This window comes from Dermacentor silvarum, chromosome 5 (assembly GCF_013339745.2).
Source record: "Dermacentor silvarum isolate Dsil-2018 chromosome 5, BIME_Dsil_1.4, whole genome shotgun sequence".
Taxonomy (NCBI): Eukaryota; Metazoa; Arthropoda; class Arachnida; order Ixodida; family Ixodidae; genus Dermacentor; species Dermacentor silvarum.
The window spans coordinates 46093474-46113331 of NC_051158.1; the positions used below are offsets into that span (position 1 = coordinate 46093474).

The 19858-nt window shown below is 46.6% G+C and overlaps 1 protein-coding gene across 1 annotated transcript in view; it reads right to left on the bottom strand.

Moving 5' to 3' along the window:
- The window catches only part of LOC119453342 (glutamate receptor ionotropic, NMDA 2B-like), a 235642-nt gene that overhangs the window by 148125 nt on the left and 67659 nt on the right, over nucleotides 1-19858 (bottom strand). The window contains 1 exon segment of the mRNA XM_049667812.1: nucleotides 14127-14197. The gene's annotated coding sequence lies outside the window, so the exon portion shown is untranslated.

Here is a 19858-nt window from a genome sequence, read left to right on the forward strand (position 1 = left end):
CCAGCTTCTTACACGGGCCGTAACGCGCTAGCACAAACGCGTTAGAAACGCGCAGTCTTTCGTTAATGTTGGGTATTTATTGTCATCGTGGTGCGTGTGTCCATGTGCGCTCCGTGGCGTAGTGGTTAGCGCCGCGCGTTCGGAAGCGAGGGGTCCCTGGTTCCATTCCGCGCTACGGACACAACTTTCGGAATTTTTTTTTCTGATAAAAGTAGGCGTGGTTACCTACTACGACGACGACGACTACTACGACGACGACTACTACTACCACTACATACTACAGAGGAGGGACAGACCCACACCCTAAGGAGCTTCGCCCCTAAAAAAATTCCGAGAGTTGTGTCCGTAGCGCGGAATCGAACCAGGGACCCCTCGCTTCCGAACGCGCGGCGCTAACCACTACACCACGAAGCGCACATGGACACACGCACCACGATGACAATAAATATCCAACATTAACGAAAGACCGCGTTTCTAACGCATTTGCGCTAGCGCGTTACGGCCCGTGTAAGAAGCTGGTGTAAGACGCTGTGGCCTCTCCGCCTTACCCCCGTATTCATAAACGCTGATGGCGTCGGCAAACGCGGTGCACGTTCCGGCATGTGTAAACGGCTGCGTAAGACGCTGTGGCCTCTCCCCCCTACTAGAGAGTACTGCACGTTTCTAACGCATTTGTGCTAGTGTTCCCTTAAGCGGGAGATGGTGCAATTATAATGAAGGGCGCTGTTATAAAATAGGAATGACGTCACATATGGCGCGTGTCATTGGTGGAAGTCAATCGTTAGATTTAGTGCGGCGAGACTGGGCGAATTACACGGAAGATTTACGGTTTAACGATGATTCCATCCGGAGCTTCGCCTAACTCATCATAATTCACCCCGTGGATATGCGGTGTTTTTTTTTTTACTTTTCGTCACATAAAAATAGCTGGCTAGAGGACTATTACCTCAGGCGCAACTCTGTCCTTCCCCCAGCGTAGGGTAGCCAACCGGACTCTTGACTGGTTAACATACTTGCCTTCCTTTTATCTCTCCCTCTGTGTGTGTGCTTGTGCTAATAAGTGATCCTCTCTTTCTTTACTTCTCGTTTTCTTCGACAGAGAAAACTATGTGCCAGTATCAGAACCGTTCGGGTAGGTTAGTTCAGCGAATGAAATTCAGCGTACAAAAGTTACCAAGCAGGCGTGCCTCTCATTATCCTCCCTGATTGTCTTCCTTTCTTTCTTTGTTAATTCTTTCTGTTTGTTTCCACTTCAGCACGTGTCACGTCCTGAGCGCACCCCAGTTGTAAGAAAACGCACAAAAAAAAAAAGCGAACGAACAAGTCAGCGTAAAGGAGACGAGCTCCAGCGATGTCCTTGCCTTAAGCCCGACGGCAATATGTCTCAACGGAGAAAGGCCATCCCTTTTGTGCTGCCTATCAATACCCCGTTGACAGCGACCCCGAAGGAAGTGGGGCCGCAGTGGGCGCTAAAGTTGAGGGGTGCTCGATTGCTGCTTTGTGTTGCGCCTGGATTATATCATTAGCCTTTGTTGTTTTTCTTCTTCTTTCTTTTCTTTCAGCCTGACTTCCTTGGAAGGAATAAGGGGAACCGGACGTCCACTACGACGCGTATCTTTTGTGCCTTGACCTTCACGTGCTCTCGTGAACAAGTAGAAAGAGTGGCGTGATGGAGGGAGATTATAGAGGGGGGTAAGGGGGGGGGGGGGGAGGGCACGTGTGTACGACTATTTCCTCTTAGCTCTAAACGAGATGTCCACTGGTAGTCAAATGTAGTAAAATAATAAACAAATAACGGAAGAAAAAGAGAGAAAAATTAGCGTAGCTTGCACTGGAGGCGCAATGCTAAAGAGACAGCGGAGCTGATGGGCACCTAGCTAGTCCTGGCTTTCGGGCTACGCTAAGCACTACAAAGTCATCCCCATCATTTTTCGTAATTTATTGATTATTGTTCGATTATCAATTAGCTGATGATTGGCTATCGATTGGCTATCGCAATGCATACCTGCCGAGTCTCCCGGATTACCCGGGAGACTCCCGGATTTGGATCCATTTCTTCCGGTTGTACGGATGACAGGAAAATCGCCCGGAAATTGTAGTTGTGTCCCGTTTCTACCGGCCTCCAGCGCTCCGTCAGGCCACATTGGCAAAAAGAACTCAACCCAATCCAATCCAGTTGCAAGTTTATCGTGCAAAACATTCTTAAGAAAGTAATAGGGAACACCCTATCCATGCGCTATTTCGTTAACCGAGGAGCCGCTCCTTACGCTGGCGGGGTTTTTGGATGCCATAGTGGCCCTGCTCCCATTAAGCCAGCGAGCGAATGCCGCCTTAATTCCGCAACTAGCAAGACTTTCTCCTCGGCGTCAGCCGCTCTGGCATTGCGTAGGCCTACGGTCAGTCATGGCTTTAAAATCAAGGAGCGCTATAGCGCAAAAAGTATCTTCAATTATTTTTAATGTGTGCTCAGCCGAAGTGACGCCAGGTATTTTGTAGATACCACAGAGCAATGCAGAGTGCGAGCGGCAATTTAACATCGGGAAAAATACGAGGACGCAGTGCCACTCATCCATGTGTCGCTCGTCTAAGACGCTGGGAAACGTCATCCTCGCAAAATGTGAAAGAAATTAAATTGCTTACAATCAAACATTATCCGAAGAATTTTCAAACACCCGCCGTGGTTGCTTAGTGACTTTGGCATTGCGCTGCCAAGCATGAGTTCGCGGGATCAAATCACGACCGCGGCGGCCGCATTTCGATGGGGGCGATTTGCCCGTGTGCCGTCCATTGGGCGCACGTTAAAGAACTCCAGGTGGTCGAAATTAATCCGGAGTTCCCCACTACGATGTGCCTCATAATCAGATGGTGGTTGTGGGACGTAATTCCCGAAAATTGAATTAAATGTTCAAGAATTTTTTAAGACAGAATTAGCAACAATGAAATGCTTGCAAAAGTGAGACAGTGATGTTCATGGGATGATTCGTGTTTCGGTAAATGAAATTGTAAGGAAGTTCTCATGTATCCTAACAAACAATTCGGGCAGTGCCGACACCTCCGTCTCTTCCACCGCCAGCCTCCGCTCGCGTTGGAAGACCGCACTGCTCAGCTCGAACCTGACAGTACAGCTCTGGGCCGTCCAGCGAGCCGAGGAAGCCACTTCGAGACAAGGTCTCGGAACCGCGTCCGCGGTGGGTGCCCAGACCCACTAAATATACGCCGGACTCAAATCTTATCGATTTGATAATAAAGTTAACGTTCTTCTCCTGTCAGTATTTGAAAATGTAGACGTGGGGGAGGGAGGGGGGAGGGGGCTTGCGTAACCGACTAACCCCCCCGCGGTCGGAAGATTTTCTGAATTTAGTTTCGTCGAACTTGACAGGTATGGCAATGTATTCGCTACGTATTTGTGCTAAGCTAAGCACTACCAAGTCATCCCCGGCATTTTCCGAAATTTATCGATTACTGATCGACCATCAATTAGCTATTGATTGGCGATCGTCTCATGACGTTTGTTTGTGGGTTGTCATTATCAAAATTTCGAGGAACAACCTTGTCAAGAATGTAAGACAAGGTATGAGCAACATTAGTCATAGAATGGTGTGACAATGTAACCCGTACGTGGCATATACATATATATATCTAATATCTTCGTCGGCTTTTGGTCGTACTTTCGACGTTTCATTCGCAACTTCGCGTCTATAATACGCCCTCTGACACAGCTTCTGGGTAGCTCCGGCGACCTGTCATCATGGTCTCCAGCCTGCGACGAGGCGTTCACTACTTTACGGCGTCTTCTCGCTTCACCTCCTATTCTGCGTCACTTCGATCCAGCAGCTTCGACGGAGGTACACACAGACGCCAGCGGAATAGGTCTCGGCGCCGGGCTAGCACAATGAAAACCCGGGCATCCTGAATACGTTGTTGCTTATGCCAGCCGTACCCTCACCAAAGCGGTGACCAACTATACTGTGACTGAAAAAGAATGCTTAGCCATCGTATGGGCCCTTAGCAAGTTCCGCCCTTACTTGTACGGCCGCCCGTTTGACGTCGTCACATATCATGACGCCCTTTGTTGGCTATCAAACTTGAAATACCCATGTGACCGCCTTGCCCGATGGGCTCTTCCACTTCAAGAGTTCGACATCAACGTCGTCTACCGCTCTGGCCACAAGCACTCGGATGCTGATGCTCTGTCACGGTCTCCTCTGCCTACTGACCTTAGTTGCCTGTCAACACTAACACCCATCGTCTCGCCTCCCACCATCGACAGAATTGCTTCAGAGCAGCGCCACGACCCCTGGATAGCGGCCCTCCTCGACCTACTTTCTGACACGCCCATGCTGCCGGCCTCTCGCGCACTCCGCCGCCAAGCTGTTCACATCACCATTCGCGACAACCTTCTGCACCGACCCAACTACGCATCTGACGGCCGCAAATGGCTAATCGTCATACTACGCAGCCTGCGCTCCACTATCTGCGCATACTTTCACGTTGACCCGCAGTGCGCCCACGCTGGAGTCTTCAAAACATATGAACGCCTTCGTCAGCGCTACTACTGGCGAGGAATGTTAACCTACGACCGCAAATTCGTTCGCTCATGTACGGACTGCCAACGTCGGAAATCTGCGCCTTGCCGTTCAGCTGGAGCTTTGCAGCCCCTTCCCTGTCCCGCCCGACCATTTGATCGAGTGGGCATTGATCTCTATGGCCAGCTTCCTATGACACCCGCCGGTAACCGCTGGATCATCGTCGCCGTCGACCATCTTACGCGATATGCTGAAACTGCGGCAATACCTGCCGCCACGGCGCGCGACATCGCCTCCTTCCTGTTCCGCTGTTTCATCCTCCGTCACGGCCCACCTCGTGAACTTCTCAGCGACAGAGGGCGCGTCTTTTTGTCTGAGGTTGTCGAAGCTCTTCTAACTCAGTGCCACGTTATTCATAGGACAACCACCGCCTACCACCCCCAGACGAATGGACTCACGGAACGTTTCAACCGGACCCTGGGTGACATGCTGGCCATGTACGTCGCCTCTGACCACACAGATTGGGACCTTATCGTATACCATTTGTTACGTTCGCCTACAACACTGCAACCCAGACTACCACTGGCTTTTCTGCCTAGTTTTTGCTCTACGGCCGTCACGCATCCCACACCGTGGACACCCTGCTACCCTACCAGTCCCGATGCTTCTGAGTGTGTGCCTGTTTCGACTGCAGCACGTCATGTCGAGGAGTGTCGCAAGTTAGTGCGCCACGTCACCACCGCTGAGCAACAGCGCCAGAAAAGGCTCCATGACGCTCACTGTGAGCAACCTGTCTTCTCTCCCGTCGATTTCGTCTGGCTGTCAGTACCTGCGCATGCTCCTGGCCTCTCTTCAAAACTTCTTCCCCGCTTCGATGGACCTTATCGCATTGTCCAGCGCACGTCTGCGGTGAAATACCTAATCGAACTACTGACACCCCCCTCTCACCTCCGTTGTCGTGGACGTGACATCGTTCACGTCGATCGCCTTAAGCTTTACCGTGAGCCACTCGAGATCACTACTGTTTGAGCCGCCAGGATGGCTGCTTTTTCTCCCGGGGGTGATTGTGATGAAGAAGACGTGCAACATGCTCTGCAGATGATGCACATCACCAATAGTAGCAGCATCGTGATCGCTCCGCAAAAGACGACGCCGAAGTTACGGTTAAGAGCGCTGCCCGACGTAACTGTTTAACCGCCTGTTCCGTGCCAATATATCCGAAGGATATACATCTACGCCTGTATCAATAAACCTCATTTCACTAAATATAATTTTCTATAATGGACAACGACGCCAACGCCAGATTTTCTGCAACACGTGGCCCTTTACTCTGTCGCGTTAAAATGGCCATGTGCTTAGATTCAGGTACATCTTAGAGAACCCCAGGTAGCCAAAATTATATCCCGAGTCTCCCTCTGCGACAGTTGGGCAAGTAAGGTACCAAGAAACAAAATTTATTTCATTTAATTTAATTGACGCGGTACCAGCGCTGACCAGGAGGCGCTACAAGAGTCTGAGCGTGCAACTAAAATATACTGACACCGTCCGCTACAGAGGGGCCGTGAAATTTGTGCCACATCTTGAGCGATATCGTGCCTGTTTCGGTGTTGGCTGATAAATCTATTGCGTCAAGCTAGGCGCCCGCGGTCCCGTTTCGTCGTGAGGTGCACGCACACTCCTATATACTTTCTGACCCAGTCCGTACCAGGTCGGGTCACAAGCTGCATAAAGTTTCAATACAATAACAAGTAGGTACTGTGGCGCTAGATCCTACGGGAGCTTAGCCATGATGGGAATGATGGGTAGTACATGTATTTGCCTAAACTTTGTTCTTCTGGCTTGAAGTGCCTTCGTGACTTTGCAAATTGATAATTTTAAGAAAGTACTGCGTTATAAATTGTTAAATAGACAGTATTAGAATTGCACGACGGCAGGATTCGAACACAGGACCTCTAGCGCAGCACCCTGTTATTGAAACCATGACGCCACGGACGCATGGACAAGCGCGACCACTGCAATTAGCCGCGATTATGCGTCCTTGCAAAATCTTATTACCTTCTGAATATATATATATATATATATATATATATATATATATATATAATTTGCTTTGAAATGTGGTCCAATCAGTCCAACACGTGTGCCTCCAGATGGTATAGCAAGTTTGCTGACGCGAAATCGCAGCCGTGTCGTGTATACTAAACACTGTTTCCTCCGCTAGCTGCACTTTGTGTATACGGCGCGGCTTTTGACACGCGAAGTTTCAGCGATGGTTTCCCCCCCAGTCAATTGTCCCACCAGAATTGCGCGTAATGTCAATAGGCATTTTACGTGAGAATCCCCGCTGTGCGAGTATGCCATTCGGTATTTTTTATTGTTTTTTTTTTATTTTGCCTCGTATTTGTGCGCGCTGTGTACGCACAAGTCTTCGCGAGAAGTACGCATGCTTTACAAATAATCTGATCACACATGCTGTGAAGTGACCCACCGCGGTGGCTTAGTCAGCTAAGGCGTTGCGCTGCTGAGCTCGAGATCGCGGGATTGAATCCCGGCCGCACTTCGATGGAGGCGAAATGCAAAAACGCCCGCGTGCTTGCGTTGTAGTGCACGTTAAAGAACCCCAGGTGGTCAAAATTAATCCGGAGCCCTGCACTACGGCGTGCCTCTAAATCAGAACTGGTTTTGGCAAGTAAAACCCCACAAAGAAGACGGAAGAAGAAGAACATGCTATGAAATACAGTGCGTGGTGGACAAGAGCCTCAATCATCAAAGATTCACTTTATTTTCGTATGTTTTTTTTTTTTACAATACGTCCTTACCCACCCAGTGGCCGATCACTGCGAAAGAAGAATGGACTGTTGTGAAAGGCAATCATAAATAGTAAAAGGATTCAGAATGAAAAAAAATATACATAGATTTGCTAGCATATGTGTGAGTCGACGACAATAGACCATGATGCCACTTTATGAGCTGTATTGTACAGGTGAAGATGCTTACTCCCGAGATGTCAAGGAACACTTCATTCTCCCACACCACCGTTTGCTTGTAATCTTCGCTTTCAGCGCAGATATTGGGACCGGTAGACAAATGGCAACCTTTTTGACACCACGTGTCCCCGACTTCGCGCTTGACGTCGTTCGCGATTGATGCAGCTGTCCCGCGTTAATAATCTCTCGCGTCTCGACAGTATCGCGGTCCCACGTCGCCGTCGGCGATGTTGACTTCTGTTTTGGTTTAGTCATCGTTGCGATGAAAAAGCGGCAACTTCTTCTACTTTTTCTACAGAAGGCGATGGTGCGAAAGGTTGATGGAGTGGCTTTACCTTCCCCAACGCCAACATCCGGCATTAGTTCATATTTATTATTTTTTTTCTTAAGAATAACGATCAAAAGTTCCCGTCTGTTTCCAGAAATTCATTATTTACCCATTTGACAGCCGCTCCACTCCACTGTCAGTAAGCCTTTTCTTCCTGTATTTTCTTTTTTTTTTTTTTTTGCCTTCTGTTGCCAATTCTTGCTTGCTTGTAGCAACAGTAAATCGACTTATAATCTCTTCGACATTTCCCTATTCGGACTTGCGCAATTCGCGTTTCTTCTTGTTTTATATTTACAATATTTTTGTCTGATCTTGTTTAAGGTGTCTTAGAATCACCTCCATCAAAAATATCAAGTGTTTGCATTCAGCAGGACTGACACATTGAAGTTGCTTTAAACGCTGTCTCTCCGGCAAGTTTGGCAGGTTGTGTTCGAGTGAGCAAGACACAAAGCCCCACTCTTTCCTTGTCGGTGTGTATTTTCCAGTTTCACGCGTCACTTCCCACGGGCAGACGTGACACATGTCGTAGTTCGGCAGCTCATTTGGAATCGCTGAACCGGAGCCCTTCTGGCGGTTTTCAAACGCTGTCCACACGCAGGAGAGAGAAAAGGTATATCGAGGTGCTATCACACCCTTGATCAGGGCTATCGTCTATCCTGCGGCCTGATAACATTCTTCTTCAATGCCACCGCGAATATTGCGACTTCAACAAGGAGATTTAGCATGTAAAGCTTTAGTGCCTCACAGTGAATTCCTCCACATTGCCTGTCAATTAAAGTAGTATGACATTCGTCAGCCGCTTCTCTTTCATCCGAGCCACATTTGACGATTCAGGTTTCCGAATTCGCGAAAAAGTCAATTAACTGAAGAAAACGCGAAACTCGCAGAACTGGCGTGGTGTAAGCTTTGAAGCGAGGCAAGTTAGTTTGAATAATTGGAATAAATAATTTCACCCTACGGATCGCCATTTATACAAACTCCGACCACGGCGCTCCTGCATCAGCGAGTTGGGAAATAAAAAAAAAAAAAAACAGCAACGGAAGAGATGGCAGAGTGGTTAACGCTTTCCGTAGTCTCGTTCCAGTTTAGGAGAATAAATAAGGAATGTCGAAGCAACGACGTGATCGCTTTCGTAGCTCTGGGGAGGCATTACGACGAGGAAAAATCTCACTTCGTCGACTGCAGTACCGATGGAAATCTCCGGGATCAGCGTTTAGGCCTGTCTCTGCCTCTCTCTCTCTCTCGCTCCGGCTCCGAAAGAAGAAAGATTGACGCGAGTTGCCATCAGTGAATCTACGGGCAAGCGTCATTAGCCCTATTCAGGGAGAAGGTAGCGCCCCCTTGCCTGCCCTGAGCGAAACGTCGAGAAGGCACTCGCTAAAGAGCTTTCTGTTTTGCTGTTATTTCGTGCTTTCATTTTTAATGTTTCTAAATATTTTTCTTTCTCCTACGTTTTTCTTTATTTCCTTCTTAATTTCGTGCATTTAGTGTTTCACTTTTGTCTATTCATTCTTTGTTTCAATCTTTTATTCAATGCCTGACGTTTGTATTCTTTCAACCATTCTTTCATCTTTGCTTCCTTCTTTTATTTATTTTCATGCACTCGTTCAGCATTTGCTTCTGTTTTTCTTTTCATCTTTCTTTCATTCACTATTCTATTATTTCTTTCCCTTTTGCTTTGCGGCTTTCATTATTTCCTTCTTGCATTGTTCATTTATTTCTTCCACTTTTTTTAGCTTCTGTATCTACTTCCTTCATTTTTTGTTCTACAGTACCCTGCTATGTTCACATCGGACGCACGTGGATAGAAAAATTCGACGCCAGTGGAATTTCGGCAGCCGAAATGTGAGAGCGGATCATCTTCTTCTCGAGTACGGTTTACGCAAAGTATTCGCTAGCGCCAGGTTCGTAGCTTACCAACTTAGTCCCGCAATACGGTCTGACGGTGTACCGGATATTGCGTAAATGCGGGTACCCAGTGCGAGTGGCGTTTACGGCCAGACGGCCGGCTTGTTTTGCGCTCACATGTTCCCACAGATGGTGGCATTTTGCGCTGCATGCACTTTAACAGCAAGTTTTGGGTGCATCACGTGCCCGTTTCATCTAGGACGCGCTCAGAAGTACGCATCGTCTGCGACCGTGCCGGACGAGAAATTGAGAGTCGGCGGGAACCCGAACGGCGGCGCCATCTGTCGTTCACACTGAGACGCAAGGTGTGATTCGTAGTTTGCCCCTAGCAGAGGTCGAAACAGAAACAGAGGGCGCCACTGCTTGGTTGCAGCAGCATCGACAATTTAGTCTGGCATCGCGGAAGAGAAAAACTGGAGGACGCTTAAGCTTCGCCTTTAAGAGCAGAACGCGATAGCATTATCGGGACCCGTTCGCATCGCATCGTTCGCATACGGCAAGTAGGCTTCATTCACTGCAACGCCGAACGTGGGAAAGCCAGCTTACAAAGCCCAAGCTTACTCCGATCCCCTTAAAGTGGGCTTCACTTTTAAACTGAAATGCATTGTTGGAAAGACGTTTTTCCAGGGACAATATAAGTAGTCATATTAAAATACGAAGGCCCTAGCGCGTTTTGTTTATTATTTTCTTAATTGTTTGCTATTGCCCCGACGCGTGCAGTCGTAGAAAAGGGGTTTATGTTTGAGTTTCTTCGTAGCAGAATTAGGTTTTATCGTACATTCAAATTAAAATCCGATGCCGATTGGTAAACAATCAGACGGCGAATCTGACGCCGAATGGTAAAGTCGTACTTTACCATTTTTCTGACTGATTTCACTGTGAGAAATTCAATTTTTGTTCACCAAAACCTTGCACCACATGGAGGGCCTGCGCGGTCGATGTGGTTGGATGACTTTAACGTCATGATGTCAAAGGCCCCGTTTCGCAGAAAATCCGACGGAGGTGTCGGCGTCAACTTTGGCGCCCGCGGCCAAGGAAATCATCCCCAACCACGCAGGCCCTCAAAATATAGTTAGGTATGCCACACCATTCTATCATTAATGTTGCTCATACTTTGTCTTGCATTGTTGGCAAAGCTATTCCTCGGAATTTTGAGAATGACAATCCACAAACAAATGTCATGAAAGAAAACACCCACAGCGCATGCCTTTTATGTTAAATCTTCTGAGACTGAAATATTAAAAGTACGAAACAAAAAAAAAACACATCATCTCACCCTACGGGCAACCATGGTGGGATGCGAAAGCATCGCGGGGGGTGCGCATCGAGTTTCCGTTTCGGTTCACTTGGCAACACAACCCAATGAAAGTTAGAGTGAGAGAATGTATTGAGAAGAGAGGAGGCGTTTGTACGGGGTTGTGGCGTCTTTATTTAGAGATCGTACGTGATTCCTAGCGTAAGACGATCCCGAAGTTAGGGGTCCGCTTGCCGACGCTGACGTTTACGTTCGGCTTCCCGAGCCTTCCTCTGCTCCGCGGCGGTGGCGCTGCCGCTGCAACTAGCACCGACGTTGACGTTGTTCATGGCGTTTCGCACATCGTTGCACAGAGAGAGAATGACGGAAGCACAGCGAATGCGCGCTTTACACTGCGCCGCGACACTTGCGCCGCCTACCGGAGTACCCTTAGAGAGAGAGGGAGACAGTGAGAGAGACAGAGAGAGTTATATGCAAAGATTTGCTGCACCGCACCTGTGGCGGAGAGGGGGAGAGGGGAGGAGGAGAGCGCACATCTGCGTAGGAGAGGAGAATGAGGGAGAGTGGCGCATGCGCAGTATGGGTGCGGACGCCGCAGAACGGACACTGCCCCGAGCATAAGATGCTCTCGCATCTAAAACGGAAACCTGAAAATTATCTTTTTTTTTGGCGCGACTGTACAATATCTCCGGGATCGGCCCACGCAAGAGGCCGCGTTTCTACCAGAAAGCTCGCCCTCGTGCATAGCGTTTGCCGCCAGTGTTTCACGGTAACCATTACGGTTGCTTAAGCTGCAGTTGTCGGGAAGCGTGAGAAGAAGTCAGGTATCTTTGAATGCTATCGCGTTCCTCTCTTAAAAGCAAAACTTAAGCGTCCTCCCAATTTTCTCCGCCACCCGTGATCACACGCCGGTTGCCGACACCGGATTTTCTGCGACACGGGGCCCTTAACATAAAAATTTGCAAGGCGCTTAAGCTTCGCCTTTAAGAGTGGAACGCGATAGCATTCAAAGATCCCATACTGCTTCTCACGCTTCCCCACAACTGCAGCTTTTTTTGTACAACTTCGCCTCCGCGCGCGGCTTACGAGGAGGCGAGCGCCGTCAGGATGGTGTTTTTGCAAGGAAGATCCCGCGGCGCGGCGCGTATCAATTGTAGGAATGCTGGAAAATAGGTTTGTGCTTGAGTTTCGGCGTAAGAGAATATGTTTTTTCGTATATTCAAATTACCATCCGACACTATCACGTCTGTAGGTTGTGGTTAAGTCGTACTTTACGAATTTTCTCACGGATTTCACTTTGAGAAATTCAATTTTATTCACTAACGCCTTGTTCGACGCGGCGGGCCTCCGTGGTCGGGGTGGTTCGGAATGATTATTTTCGCCAACGACGCCGGCACCGACGCCGGAATTTCATCGACGCGGGGCCCTTTACGCTATCGCGTAAAAACCTCACTATTGCGTATACACCGGATGGAACAGGCGGATAATACACGCAACCATGGTACTTAAAGAACTGCACGCAGCGCGAAATGAAACCTGCATACGAAATTTGAGTACGAAAGAATTAGCGCTCCTTATTACGCAACTTAATAATAAAAAAGTGACAGCATTGGTAAGCAAAAAATTATACCTGCCGTCAGGATACTTCGTTTTCAAAAGCCACAAATATCATCCTCACACCAATAACGGCTACTAGAAGCTGTGAGAAAACAATTCTCTGTTCCCGTGTATTTAAACTGAGGCTCTCGGGCTGAAGCTTCGATCCTAACGAATGCTTCACCCCCGCCTCAAGTCCGCAACTACGCATCATTATTTCGCTCCCGCGTTCGAACCCGGCGTCCGGGTGCGATCTCGAAATGCGCTGTGTCATTTTCTTTCATCGGATCTGCATGTCACATTTGTAGCCAACCGCTGAAGTGTGAACGCATTCGGAAACTAAGTTCTATACTCAAAAGCAGCCTAGTCCGAGTGCCGCTAATTGCTAATCAATTTAGCTGGTAGCGGTAAGAGGCTTACAAAGGACGCTACGATGCACGGAAATGACCAATTATTAAGAAAGGCTGGGTTTCGAGGGGGAGCACCTCAACTCAATTACGTCGGACGGTCTCTGCTGGTGTGCGGAAAGTTCGGACAAAGCGAATGTATTTGTTTAACACCCGCGTACTGTTCGCTTTGTGTTTGACTTATTTATTGACTGGTCGCTCGACTTTGACGAATGACTAAAGCTCGAACAATAGCCTTAATGAGACGAGCGGATAATCGGTTCAAGTAATTAGCGCTCAGTAATCAGCGCTAAACACCAATAAAATCGAACAGAAAGTGGACACGCAGAAAAATCGCGAACCTGAATGCGAAAGGAGAAAAACCGTTTGTTAGACGTCTCAATTATTTCGAGTTTCATTTGACAATTTCTACATTAAGTTATGTAATCATGTAGTACTTCGGCGTTTTCAAAATTGTTTCTTTGTCAGGGTAACCATTCTAGTGCGGTGAGCGCATTTCCTTGCGGATATTACGGTATTAAAACGGCATTTCAGTGCAGTCAAGTTTAAATGTGCTTACTTGGTAAGTTCCAAGTTAGTTAGTTAGTTGATTAGTTAGGTAGTTAGTTTATTCACATTTCATGGCATGAAAGCAATACAGGCTATGCGGCGCCCATAAGTTACCAGTTATTAAAGTGCGCAATAAAATATGTTGAAACTAAATCAAATCAAGATTACTTCTTAAAGAAGAGGTGTCAGGACATAATATGCGTAATTTATTGACTAATTTCGTGAATCTAGAGTTGTTCTTTTTGATGTAAATAATATACATTTCTGCATTTGTCCTGCATAGGGCCTGCGCTATATAGTAACTGAATAGTTAAGTATTCAATGCGAAAAATTATGAAAGTCAGAAGTATCGCTTGCACATGCTCCAGCGAAAGCCGCCGCAGGAGCGGTGAGTCCTCTACTTCGCTACATATTGATGAGTAGCATGACATAGGTATACACCTCCTCGGTTTACTGCACTAAACTGTCGAAATATATTTTACCTCTAAACCTCAATTCATCGCCATTTTTTGTCGCTAAAACGAAAATGGTATTATAGTAATGTGCGTTGTTGGACGAGTTGGCACTTACCCAATGGGTCGGAATGAGCAAGAAATTTGACAGCGACGAGGAAGGATGAACTTTTTGTTCGTAACCAACCCCTGAAAATAAAAAGATAAGTTTACTATCACATACGGCGCAAATGCATTGGCTGTAAGACGAGTGTATTGCACTGGATGCGAACACAATGGCATAACAGTAGGGCAATCACAACAACACAAATATATCACAACGAAACCCTCAGACCAACAGTGCAGTGATGACGTTGGAACATCGTGTAACGACATCCCCACATAAAAGACCAGGCGAAAGTACAACAAAAAAAGCGCAGCAATTCGAGGTGAATGACGCATGATGCCGATGAATCTGTAAACGCCAGATTAAGCGTGTCACGTTGTTCCGTCAAAAAGTATTCACCTACGATCTTTCAAAGGTGTCTGGTCGTACGTTAACCGAAGCTGCGATCGGAAGAAATACGCTTTTGTTAACAAAAGTTACACGTTTTTACCGATAAAAGATATATCCTCAGTTACACCGCTGCAGCAGGGTTTACATTCTGCACTCCAATTCAGCGGTTGCATGCTCATTATCTCACATTTGCTAAGGTTTTATAATCTCTTCTACAGTGGTTCTCTGTTTAGAGGTTCTTACAACTCCGCACGAATGGCAATGTAGAACGTAGTTTTCGTCTTCATGGAGCTTTACCGATAAGAGCACGTGACCACAGGCTCCAACTGGATATTCAGCCACGTAAAATACTGAACTTTATCAAAATACATATCACACGCATTCGTTCGTACATTTGTCTGCCTTTTTTTTATTTCTTTGCTTACCCCAAGTGTTGTGACATGTCTTGCAGGCGAACATATCACATCCTTCGGAGACCTCTTACGCGCTGAAGTCGCTGCTCCAGTATCGAACGTGATAAAGCTTCGCGTCAGCTCGCTCTCACGTAGGCTGCTTTAAGACGCCCAAAGATCAAACCCGCACGAAAAGTCTACGCCATATACTTTTCGGTCTCACACTATCCGGAGCAAGAAGCCCAACAAGACGGTGGCAGTTCTTTGAAGCAGGAGTTACAAGAAAAACTCTCTCTTCCTGTACCCTTCTCTTGAGTAATCAGATAAGTACAGTCGTCTGAACAGTAAAGAAAAGATAAAAAGGGCATCTTACGTAACGCGCGCACAGCGCTGCACGACATCGCTTCGACCATCACCCCTTCACGCTCAGCGTTTCTTTTTTTTTTTTTCCTCATTGGCCTTCTTCTTTAAAACAAACTAGTAGCTAAAACGACAGAGAAAGACTGTCCACAAGTGCACGACCTCCTTGACAACATTTTTTTATGCTCGGCTGGACTAAATTCCTCAGTTTTCGACGACGTGTCTTCTCGAGAGAACCAAATCACCCAATAGAGAAAACGAAAACCCAGGAAAAGGGTGGGAGGGGAGTGAGTCTACAAGTGTCTCCGGACAAAAATGGCCTCTCCCTCGGAGACCATAATGAGCAGGTAAGTGGTGTGGACACAAAGAAACGTGAGCGTGATGCGGTGAAGCAAGCCTCTCCGCGATACACCAACCACAACGCAGAAAGAGGACATCGGAGGAGACAACAGAAAGAAAAACACAAGCGAAAGGAGCAGAGGTAGAGAAAAAATGCGGTAATGTAAAAGGCGGAGCGAAAAGCAGTTGGCTTGTTTGCTGCGCGGTCCTCGTCTATACGGGAAAATGTGGAGTGGCAGGGGAAGGCTCAGGAAAAAAGGAGTGGGGGGTGGGGAGAGAGAAAGGCATGAGAGAGCCGTAAGCCACGTTACTGGATACGTGTTTGCTCTGAACAGGCGAAGCGAGTGGCGAGTGGCGATACACATCAAAAAGTCAATAATCAAAAGTCAATAAGAAACATACACAATACGTCATAATGTAAAGAAAGAAAGAAATAAAAGCAATATGGCAGTAAAGGATAAGGCAAGGAAGACGGAGGACCGAGAAAAAAGAAGCACAAATGATAGCAGGAGGTTTGGGATTGAATAAAGAAGTGAAGGATGCAAAAGAAAGGCGAAAAAAGGAAGGCCTTCAGAAATGAATGGTGCGGAAAGAATCGCTTAGAAGAGAGGGAAATGGCCTGAGGGATTATCACTACACACAGATAAGAACCAAGGCTGATGTAGAAACCGGAGATAAAGAAACATCACCCTAAAGGAAAGCAGGCTGCAGAAGGAGTAGCTAAGAAGGTACGTCGAGCCAGAACGCGGTCTCGACAACCCCCCCCCCCCCCTCCCTTTTGTCAGTCGCTATGGCTTCTATTTTCACGTCGCTGTGGACGTATGTGAATCCACTGCAGAACGCCATGACACCGAAAGGTAATCGTGTCAATATGGCGGAAGCTTGTACCCCGGCGGTGCTGTTGACGCACACGTCAAACCACCTGCCCTCCTGTAAATATCTCATGATGCGCGATATGCGGATACATGTAACGCAAATGCACGCACAGACAAACAAGCGAGCGCCACACGTGTCTCTGTCGAGCATGCGTTGGGCCTGTCGGTGCACTCCGGCGGGCGCCAGCGACAATCTCCTGAGAGCAAGCGCGCGACACGCAATGTCAACGTAGCACGCATTTCTTTGCCCCCAGACGCACGGAAGCAGTTCGTGTAAAATTTTCAACGCTGCGCTACCTGTGTGAGTCAGCTATACCGAACACGAGAGCGTGTTTTAAAATTTAGGCCTGGAGGCTATATGGTCGTGGAAATTGCTTTTCTATGATTGAACAGTGGGGGAGCAAAAGATGTCGACGATCGCGCAGACTGAACCTCAAACGTACTTCTTTTTTAAGGTGCTAACGATTTCTTTTTTTTTCGTATTTGTATAGTTGAGCCGCCTAACATTTGATTCTCAAAACGAGAAAGGCTCAATTTTTATCAAGTGTATCGTAGCAATGGACATACTCCATAGATGGCACATCAAAGGATCTCTCGTTTGACAGGCCATGTTCTTTTATTCGCACACATGTTTCGGGTGAGCTTATAAAAAACAAGGTGCGTTCATATCGTTCTTGTACCAGGAATACATTCTCAAAAGCAAATAAGCATATACATTCAAAGGAACTTGAACAATGCGCTAATATTCCTGATGTCTACAAAGGTTTCTTTGCAAGAGATGTAGGCTGGATGCTTCCTGAAATCTGTGCCTGGCATACTGCAAAGCTATGAATTTTTATGTGTGCTCAAACACTGTGCAAAAAAAAAGCCGTTATAAACTTGCTTGGTGGTTGCAAGCTTTTCTGGAATGGAACGTCATGCTGGCGCGATAGCTCTGAGTAATTTTTTTTTCTCCAGAAATCCCTGTCAAGAGAAAGCGTTACCTCGGGGCCAACTCCAACTTCACTATTATATGCATGCGAAATGCAGCGATACTTGCATTGCACAACCGCTATAAACCAGTTTGAAGTGCTGTGTGTATTTGTACTGCTTGTATGCAGCACAAATGTGTAATTAGTTCACTCCGGCCATAGCCCTAACTATTGCTGCAGTATTTCAAATTTAAAAAAAAAAGATTATTGCACCTAAGACAGAAAGCTGAATTCTACAAACTATAGCACAAGGAAAATGATTTTTTTTTTCGGAAGCTGCCAAAAAATGGTAAGCTTCAGAAAGTTTCAAGCACAAGATTTACATAACCGCAACTCTGCACTAAAGAAAACGAGCACAGATCCGTAAGCGAGATCTGTTGAGCATTTGAAGCGGAAAATTTTGATTACGAGTTTACAGATGGCGTGAAATTGTTACAGTGTTTACCGAGGATTTTGCGAAAGTTGTGCTTCCAACTTTAGTGGTGTACCTCCGAGCGGTGCATAGCACAACAATTTTGTCCGCTTTCATTGTCTCCACAGGTGCATTTTGCAGACCTGTGACTTCGTAGTTTATTGCTCAGTCAAAGAGCTGTGAAACTGACACTCGAGTATTTCGAAATTTTGCTACTTTCAAGAATCTCTTTAAAAAAGCGTGATGGTATACACGAAAACATCTACTTGATGCAGTGATATAGACTGTAACATTTTCCTTAAACCTAAACAAATTTCATCAAGAAGAACTAGTTTATTGATTGGAAAATGTAGAGAGGTCGGCCGGAAAATGAAGTATCTGTCCTGCTACTCTACCGAAGGGAAGGGGAAGAGGGAAAGAAAGATGGTCACAATGGGGGATGATAATGAGAGAAACCAGGTGAAAGAACACATCGCATAAATGTTATCATCACAACCATGAGTCCAAACCCACGTCGCCTAAGAAACGTGAAAGAGCAGGCACTGTCTCTGTCATCTGCCAACTCTGTGACCATGCGCCTAGCAAGAGGTCCTCCGACAGTGGTCTATTGTCTAAATGCTTCAAGGTAGTGTTGCCAGGTGGTGCAGTGCATGGTTGCCGAGCACGAAATTTATTTGTTCCCGTGTTTTTTTTACAGGTGAAAGCCCCTGAGGTGAACCTTGCTCTTCGATGGTGAGTCTGTGGCAATGGCGTATTATTTCTGAGCACCAAGTTTCGGGTTTCCCGTTACCGACCACGAAATCCGCGTTGTGGTGGGGCAGGAACGCAAGAAAATGCTCGTGTAGTTAGATTTATGCGCAAGCTAACTTAATCTAAATCAGTCCTATAAAATCTGGGTTAATCCGAAGCGTAGCCTTCACCCAACCGCATCGCTCATAGCCCGTGAGTTGATTTTACGACATTCTCTTACAAAACTTATAATCTACATTCAATTACACTTCAACACAAAGTATAATAAAATGCAAGAAAAACTCAGAAGGAACGCAATAGGGTTTCGGTAATGACACCTGCAGGGGTAACACCGCATTATTTGATATTGAGCTTTAATAGTGGCGTCCGTGATATATTCTCTTTATTGGGCTTTTTTGACAGGAAGATGATGTCCCACAAGTTTTAAAAGGGGAACTTAGGTCAACATATATCAATTGATCCCGTGTCCAGAATGTCCGAGCCGTAGCGATGTAATCGTCGTTTTGCAAACTAACGGCAGCTTTAGATCGAATCTTGTAGAGCGAAGCTTTACATACTGTGTCAGCTATGAGCAATGTATGGAAACAATCCATCCAGGTAAAGTGAACGACTCTTTCCCGTACTCAGATGTTCGCTTTCGCCCGTACAAGCATAGTAGACTGTGCATTATTACTGCGTTTCATGCAGACTGTCTACGCGGCTGGACCTCCTTTACTACCATTTCAAGAGAGAATGGAAACAAACTTTCATTTGCTTGCTAAGGCACAAGCGATTCTTTTTGAACGGCAATAAAACTCGTAACACTTAACTTCCGTAAACGAATTATCGCTCTAAATGTCTTCGAATAACCAAAAAAAATTATTCGGAAATATTTGCACGCATTTTGGCATTCCCTGAACTGTTTGTCTTGATATGAGCTTATGCATTTTTTTAGCCCACTGCATTTAGGACGTGTTCACGTCGTAGCCGTAATGTACTTTCCATACTCGCTCGTATGTCCAAATATAAATGCGGCATGCCGTATGTATACACTGAATGACTCGCGTGGACTATCACCTGCTTACACCGATTTTATCGTGTGTCATGGTTGACTGTACCTAGTGCTACACTTCGCCCTCGCGAAATCATACATGACATTCAATTACAACTCAACAGAAACTGAAGTGAGAACAAGACCTAAACTGAAACCCAACAGAATTTTCCTAACGAGTTTTGTAAGAGTAAGTGCTCATTCCTGCAGTAAGGTTATTTGTGT